General features: G+C 42.5%; 1 non-coding gene across 1 annotated transcript; it reads left to right on the forward strand.

Annotated features, from left to right (window-relative positions):
• The first annotated feature begins 4,248 nt into the window (after positions 1-4,248).
• Positions 4,249-4,354, forward strand: LOC120093916 (U6 spliceosomal RNA). Its single transcript, XR_005487631.1, has one exon. It is a non-coding gene; the product is annotated as a U6 spliceosomal RNA (small nuclear RNA).
• The last annotated feature ends 1,194 nt before the right edge of the window (positions 4,355-5,548 follow it).

A 5,548-nucleotide genomic window follows, 5' to 3' on the forward strand; every position in this document is an offset into this window, starting at 1 on the left:
CAGGCCTCCATTGAATTTATATATGCACACACAGCCGAGTGCCTGATCAACTGAGAGCTGACTGGCCAAAGGCGTTCTACTCTCATCACTCGCAGGTAAACTGGGGCTTGATCAGAGGGCAGAAGCAAGAGTCCAAGAAACAGGCATGGGTTCATGAAGCCTAGACCTAACAGTAATGCAGCCATGTGCGTCATATTCTACTCAGAACAAAGCAAAATGTAAGGCCTGATTCAGAGGATAGAGAAATAAACTTGGTGAAGCTACTCTGGGAGTTGCTGCAAAATCAAACTGCAAACGTGTTTGGAAACAAGGAGAGAGATGAAATGCTGGGAACATTTTTAGGATCAATCTACTGCAGAACAATTCCCTTGTATTTTTTTTTCTTTTTTCTTTTTTCCGGAGCTGGGGACCGAATCCAGGACCTTGCGCTTGCTAGGCAAGCGCTCTACCACTGAGCCAAATCCCCAACCCCAATTCCCTGGTATTTGTCTTTATAATTAACTCTCAATCACATGAGTCCCACTTAGAACTCTCTCCATTAAGATGTGAAGATATCCATACATAAGAGAAGCCTTTATAAAAAGCCTTCACTCACACTAAATTTGTTTTGTTTTGTTTCCTCTTCTTGTCCCCATGCTGCCAAGGCAGCTAAACTCACACATCACATTTGTTAGATTCTTTTTTTTTTTTTTTGCCAGCTTTTGCTTTTATTTTCCAAGAGAAACCTAAGGACATTCATAAACATTTTACTTTTATAAATTGTGATTCATGCTATAATTTCTTGGGTGACAATTCAAAGTTTAAATTCAAGAAAAAGGATTGGCGAAAGAGAATCAAAACACACCCACAAAGCAATGAATCTGAGGTGGAGAGACAGGGAGAACAGTGTAGAAGATGGAATGGAAATTTAAGTTCAAATATCTCTGTAGTTACTCATGCAAATGAGTAATTGTTTTGCTGAACAATCAAACTGCCAGTTTGAATTAAAAATGTGAGGCACATTTGTTAGATTCTTAACTCCTAACCATATATACATCCCTGCCAATTTTCACCTTGTTATTTTACAGGTTTTCTTCATTCACCTTGAATCCCTTGGAGTTCTTGGTCAAACAGCCTGAGAAAACGATTCAAGCTGTTTCCTGTCAGAAAGTCCAGGAAACATAGGTCCAATCAAAACTCAAAGTTCTTAGTCAAGCCAGCACTTCCCTTCCCACATAGAAGAACACTTAGCTCTGCTTCACTTCAAGAGGGAAGTTAGACTTGTCCCCATGTTCTTTGCAGTTTGTGGCAGGAAAATTATGACTGGTGTTAAAAAGGGCTCTCCTTGTGCAGCATGGATGTGTGGTACCAAGTTAATCCTGCATCCCTCTGTGGTTATAACCCTGAAATAATTCAGAAAGCAAAAGGAAAGGGGGAATCAAACAGCCTGACAGTTGGAAGAATAAATCAAAAGGAGGATCCAGGGAAAGGAAAAATGAAAAGAAATTAGCCAGTGGCAAAATTTATGTTGGTGGGGTGGGTGGAACATGAAGGAATATGAGAGGGAGGAAAGGAAGTGAAACAAATCCCTGATGTGTTGCCAGCTCTTTGCACTGCAAAAGCTATTGCCTATTTGGCAGATCTCTTTTAAAAGACTCTCTTCATTCCAGGCCCAGCAGGGAGAGGTTTAAAGGGTGAGGCTGACTGATCAGCTTGGGAAAGTAGGCAATAGTTGAAGGCTTCCAGGGAGCCATTTCCACCTCCCTTCAAAGGACTCAGTTACAATTCTATCACCACAAAGATGCATCTTAAGACCCACACCACACATCGTTGAAAGGCCTCTTCCCAGAGCTCTGCTTCAAGCCTCCTACAAACCAAAGCTATTAGAATGCATCTTACTGGTTGCTCTGGTAGACGAATACATTAGCTGATTTGAGAACCATGTTGGCTCCTGCTTCTGAACCTTCTCCATGTGAAAATCACAGTTCTCCCATACTATGTAAGGATTTCTTTCATTAAAGATTTCTGACTAGGAAACGTGTATGCTCTTATATGTAGGCTAAACAGTTTTGAAACAAGACATAAAAATAAGAGAAAAATAAAAGCAAAATCCTGAAGTGTTCATATGTGTCGGAGGCAGAAGACAATGGGTGATGGGGAAAAAATAATTGTTTTCAAATCTATGAGATAACGAGGGTCTCAGAATTGCCAAGTAGTGTATAAGACGTGAGGGAAGAGTTGGAGGTTGTATTCTGAGAGACTTCCAGAATAAGTTGAATTAATGGCTTAAAATAACAAAAAGTTGTTCTCTTATGTCCTAGAATCAAGACATCAAAATCAAGAGTTTGTCAGGTCCATGGGCACTCTGAGACCTTAGATAGGGCTTGTGCTTACCTCTTCTAGCTTCTAGTTGTTGTCAACAATCCTTAGTGCTGATTGGCTTATGACAGGGAAACTGTCTCTGGCTTGATCTTTATGTGGCCTTCTTTCATGGATGTCTGTGTCTTTGTGTCAAACTCCCCTTACTGTGAGTGCATACCTTACATTGAACTGAGAACCCACTCTAATTCAGTATTGTCTTGTAATAAGTTGATCAAATCAACAAAGACCAAATATCCCAGATTCTGCATAAATGTGAATTTTTTGATAGACAGTATGTAACTTAGTACAGGAGTCAACATCTGTCCACCAGCCTTTATGGTTGGGATAGGAGAATGAAGAGGGGAAAGCAAAAAAGGAAGGAGAGGAAGATGTTTTTAAAGATAGTAGTAAAAGATTAAGTTCTGAACCAAAACTTAACAATCCACACCGGGCACTTTCGGAAAATAAGAAAAACTAAAATAAGTCACACTGTCTAAGGTAGCATCCACTGGGCCTGTGGACCACTATCTGTGAGAAATGTTCATATATTCATGAGCTAAGAGAGAAAAATGTCTCCAATACTTGAGCAAACACCAGGAACAACTATGATGTACACATGAACACTTCCTACATGTTCAGCTTATACCTGACATGACAAAAAAGTGAACGAACCATACAAAAATCTAGTGGGTAGTAAGGTAATAACTGAAAATTTTTAGTTAAAATGTATTTGATAATAATAGTACTGTGGGTTAAATAAGAAGGGAAAGGGGGCCTAAATATTGCCACTTTGGGATAGAGATGTTTGTTGTCACTGATAAGCCTATCTGTGATGACAAGTTCATAATGACACGTATAAGAAAAGCAATCCAGACTTGGGGAATAGGTGGCAAGGCTGTGAACAGAAGCCATCTTGCCATGTTCCAGAACTGCAGTCAAACTACTATGGACAAAGTGGCATGGTGAGACAGGTGGCAGAAACTAGATTAAGAGCCACCAAGCTTTGAACCCAGAAAGCTACAATAACAACTGATCTGACAAGATATTCCTTTTGATACAACAGTGGTATGAATACTAATGGAGGTAACCAACCATTTTCTGACAGGCTCGAAGGCCCACTCCGAGATTAGTCAATGAGGAGGAAAAGAAGAAGAAGAATTAAAAAAAGAAGAGGAGGAGAGGACTTGAAGTTAGTAGGAGGAAAGTGAGAGGATTCAGGAGGTGTTGGAGCAGAGGAGGTGAATATGGTCAAAATACATTGAGTGAAATTCTCAAATAATTGTTTTTTTTTAAAATAACTTCAGATTTGACTCTGCATGATATAATAAGCCACAGGATGGTACTATGCAGAGTCATATGACCTGACCTGAATTTTAACCAGTTCATGATAACTGCTATGTTAAGAGTATATTGAGAATTCTGGACAGCAATGGCACATACCTTTAATCCAGCATTTGGGAGTCAGAAGCTGGCAGATCTCAGAACTTGAGACTAGTATGGTCTATGGAGCAAGTTCTAGAACATCCAGGGCTACTGAAAACTCTGCCTTCAAAAACCAAGAACCAAAATAAATATATTGAGAGCTAGAAGCTGGGAATCCTAGCACATACCTTTAATCCCACCACTTGGAAGGCAGAGGTAGGTGAATTTCTGTGAGTTCCAGGCCAACCTGATCTCCACAGGAGAATCAGGACTGCATAGAGAGACACTCAAAGAAAAAGAAAGAAAAGAAAAAAGAATATATAAAAGGCTAATGAGATAATTTAGTAAACATCACTTGTCATACAAGCTCGATGACTTGAGTTCAATCCCAGGTACTAACAGTGAAAGGAGAAAATTACACACACACACACACACACACACACACACACACACACACACACACACAACTAATTCATTAAATAAAATTGTGCTTGCTTTGGCATCATATAGTATTCTATAAATGAAACAGAGAAGATAAGCATGGCTTCTGTGCAAGAATGACATGAAAATTTGTGAACTGTTTCACAATTATTTTTAAAAAGAATAGGTTGAAGGTAACAAGGATAGATGCATGTATGCCAGCTAGAAATATAATCCAAAATGAGAATCAGAAGAGTGTGGCTTATTATGATGTTTATAGTGAGAAGAGTGATAAATGGTCATACATGCATTTTGAAGGTAGAGTCAATACAATTTGCTGGCAGAAAGAGACAGAGACAGAGAGAGAGAGAGAGAGAGAGAGAGAGAGAGAGAGAGAGAGAGAGAGAGAGGAAGAAGGGTAGAAAAAAAAGGAAAGAGGAACCTGAAGGGACAGACCGGATAAACAGTTCTCTGCACCCAAATCCCGTGGGAGGGAGAGCTAAACCTACAGAGAAGCAGACACCCCTGGGAAACCAGAAGAGACTGCACTCTGCACACATCTCTGATGCCAGAGGAAAACACCAAACGCCACCTGCAACCCTGGTGCACGGAGGCTCCCGGAAAGGGCGGCACAGATCTTCCTGGTTGCTGCCGCCACGGAGAGATCTTCCTGGTTTGCTGCCTACGAGCAAACTTGAGCCTCCGGACCACAGGTAAGACCAACTTTTCTGCTGCAAGAGACCTGCCTGGTGAACTCAGGACACACAGAGGCAAAATTCCTCTAGGACCGCGCACTTCCTGTGTTTACCGGGAGTCCCAAACCCGCGGATCCCGGCCCGAAGCAGCTCTCTGCTCCCAAACTCCGTGGGAGAGAGACCTCACCGCCTGGTCAGGTGGGCACTCCTGAGGCTTCAGAGCGGAAGAGACCACCAACATTGCCCAACCCTGCCCACATCCCTGGCTGAAGAGGAAACTGTATACGGTCTCTGGGATCCCGTGGGGGAGGGCCCAGGAGCGGCAGGACCCCTGCGCCTGAGACACCGCCAGAACCTGAAGGGACAGACCTGATAAACAGTTCTCTGCACCCAAATCCCGTGGGAGGGAGAGCTAAACATACAGAGAGGCAGACACACCTGGGAAACCAGAAGAGACTGCACTCTGCAGACATCTCTGACGCCAGAGGAAAACACCAAACGCCACCTGGAACCCTGGTGCACAGAAGCTCCCGGAAAAGGCGGGGCAGATCTTCCTGGTTGCTGCCGCCACAGAGAGCTCGTAGGCCGCACCCCACGAGCAAAGTTGAGCCTTGGGACCACAGGTAAAACCAACTTTTCTGCTGCAAGTGACCTGCCTGGTGAACACCAGA

The sequence above is a fragment of the Rattus norvegicus genome, chromosome 7 (assembly GCF_036323735.1).
Source record: "Rattus norvegicus strain BN/NHsdMcwi chromosome 7, GRCr8, whole genome shotgun sequence".
NCBI lineage: Eukaryota > Metazoa > Chordata > Mammalia > Rodentia > Muridae > Rattus > Rattus norvegicus.